The sequence below is a fragment of the Cavia porcellus genome, unplaced genomic scaffold (assembly GCF_034190915.1).
Source record: "Cavia porcellus strain 051 isolate PalLab524CR breed Dunkin Hartley unplaced genomic scaffold, mCavPor4.1 scaffold_28, whole genome shotgun sequence".
Taxonomy (NCBI): domain Eukaryota; kingdom Metazoa; phylum Chordata; class Mammalia; order Rodentia; family Caviidae; genus Cavia; species Cavia porcellus.
Genome location: NW_026947511.1, coordinates 51,912,421 through 51,915,183, shown reverse-complemented (window position 1 = coordinate 51,915,183; position 2,763 = coordinate 51,912,421). Strand labels below are relative to the sequence as shown.

Below are 2,763 nucleotides of genomic sequence, written 5' to 3'. Positions count from 1 at the left end.
TGGCGCCATATGTAAATTCCCAGGGGCGGGAAGATGGCGTCACAGGTAACTTCCTAGGGGCAGGGCAAGATGGGGCTTCCTGCTTCCAGTTGTGGCTTTCCTGGCTACAGTGTCCTGTCTGGGGTCACGGCACCAAATGATAGAGTTATTTCCAAAAGATGAAAAATATTAACAAAAGATGAGAAATATAAAATAAAAAGCGGCCTTTATTCTGAGAACACGGAGAGAGATGACCGGCACCCCCACCGCTGGCGTCCGGCAATCTCTCCAGCGGACACGCGGCGTGGGGGCCTGTAAATAGCCTCGGTTTGGGGTGGAACCTAAGGCGGGCATTAGGGATACACAGGTAGCCCATTGGTCCTAGGTTTGGCACCATATGTAAATTCCCAGGGGCGGGAAGATGGCGTCACAGGTAACTTCCTAGGGGCAGGGCAAGATGGGGCTTCCTGCTTCCAGTTGTGGCTTTCCTGGCTACAGTGTCCTGTCTGGGCCAAACCTTTCATTCTTGTCATTTCCAATAAAACTCTCCTGCTTCTTCCTTTAGTTCCTGGCTTTGTTCCTTGATTTTGTGAGGCTCCAAACTTCGTACTTCTGATGTCTTAACAGGTCAGAGTTGTGTTTCCTCTAAATCGTCAGCACAGCCCAAAGCAAGGGCCAAGAAACCATGGACTGAAACCTGTGAAGAGGTGAGCCGATGTAAACCCTTCCTCCTTTAAGACGACTGCATCAGCTATTTTGTCACAGGAACAGAAAGCTGAGTAGCACACACATTGGGAAGGAAATTGTCCGAAAACATTATCCAAGACCAGTTCCTTCTTACTGAGGAATTATAGGGTCCAAACTTGCAGGTTTGTTTTTGTTTGTTTGTTTGTTGTTATTGTTTTTGGGACAGGGTCTGGCTGTGCTCATCAGGCTGGCCTTGAGCTCACTTTGTAGCCCAGGCTGGTCTCAAACTCCCAACAACCCTCCTGCCTCAGCCTCCCGAGTGCTGGGATTACAGGTGTGAGCCACCACACCTGGTTCAAACTTGCAGTTATTGCAGAGATGGAAAAGCAGAGGTACTGAAGCCCAGGATGCCGGAATGGAATTGACATTTAGGTACTTGGGAGGCGTTGAGGGATAGGTCAAGAAGAACCACACGCTTCCTCTTAGGGAACAGTCCCAGGATCAATGGAACTGTCTTCATCTCTAGTCTACCCAGTCCTCACTTCCGGTGTGTTCTCCCCTTCCTTCATGGTTCTGTTCATGTGGAGTTGGTTTTGAGTACAGATATAATCCTACTCATTGTTTTTCAAATAGCTAGCTGAGCTAATACCATTTGTGTAAGAAAGCATTCTTTCCCCCACTGGTTTGAAATGTGCTTTTTATCTTCTGCTGAATTCTTAGTGTACTCAAAGTTCTGTTTGGTGGTTTTGTATTCCCCAGACTCTGAGCACTGCTGTTTATTTTTTTGTTTGTTTTTAAGACGGGCTGTCACCACATGGCTCAGACTGGTCTTGAACTCACTATGCACCTCAGGCTGGTGTTGAACTCCCAAGAGTGTGCCTGCCTCAGCCTCCTGAGTGCTGGAATCAGGGGTATGTGTACCACGCCTGGTCATACTGCTCTTGTCCCAGCAGCCCTTGATTTTGTTTATTGGGTCTATCCAATAAGCTTGCGCATCTAGCAGGTCTTGTATCTCTCCATTATTCTGATTTTTCAAAATCTGTTTAAAATTTATCATATTAAAATTCTATTAATATTGGAATTTCCTTTGGTTCACAGGTATGTTGTGGGGAATTGGTCTATTTAGAATATTAAGGATTCATATTCAAGAACCTGAGAGATTGCAGTAAGGCTTGTGGTCCTTCACAAGCATGTGCAATCTTCTTTCCTCGGGTGTGAATGTGTCTTTGAATTATGTTCTGAAGTACTGTAGACATTAGGAGTGTGAATGTTTTATAGTTTCCGGGAGGCAGTGCTGGTAACAGGAAAATCTGTGGCTTGGTGTGTGTGTGTGTGTGTGTGTGTGTGCGTGTGTTCTGAATTTGAAAGGTTTTATGCTGATATTCTTTATTTTCTAGGAAGATGAAAAAAGTGGACAGTAAGAATGCATTGATCTCAGCGGGGCATGGTAATCCACTCCTGCAATCCCAGCACTGCAGGGAGGCTGAGGCAGGAGGATCAAGACTTGGTGGGCAGCTTGGGTCACATAATGAGACCTTGTCTTTAAAAATAAATTAACAAAAACAAAACCAAGCAAGAAACAAAAAGCAACTCGATCTGTTTCTCCTTTCCAGTGTTTATTCAGGCCCTTTGCTTTTATATTTTCTTGTTTTGTTTATGACTGGCTGGGAAATGGAGTACTGACCATCATTATAGGTGGGAGAGCTGTCTCATTCTTGATGTAGATTCTTCAGTGAATATCATACTGGTTGTTTATTTGAAATAAATAAACTTTAGCATAAGCAAGTACCTTTTTATTCCCAGTTTCCAAGAATTCTGTTACCAATAAATACTGATTTGTCCTGTTTTTATCAAATTTCCATGTATTTTATTTCCTTTAGTCTATATTCATGGTACATTTGAGGATCCTAAGCTATCTCTGTGCTCTTGACTGGTCATGGTGATTACTCTTAATATTTCATGCTAAATTTTCCCTTTGGATGGAGGCTCTGGCAGTCTTGAGAGTTCTTTCACAAAACTCTTCAATCCAGGAGCCTCCCAGAAAACCACCTACAACGAACACCTCTGTAGGAAGACATTTTCCCCTTGGCCTTTGTC

The 2,763-nt window shown here is 44.1% G+C and overlaps 1 long non-coding RNA gene across 1 annotated transcript; it reads left to right on the top strand.

Moving 5' to 3' along the window:
* The first annotated feature begins 249 nt into the window (after window positions 1-249).
* On the top strand, window positions 250-2,505 carry LOC134473763 (uncharacterized). Its single transcript, XR_010044193.1, has 3 exons — window positions 250-848; window positions 1,466-1,577; window positions 2,064-2,505. It is a non-coding gene; the product is annotated as an uncharacterized LOC134473763 (long non-coding RNA).
* Window positions 2,506-2,763: the final 258 nt, after the last annotated feature.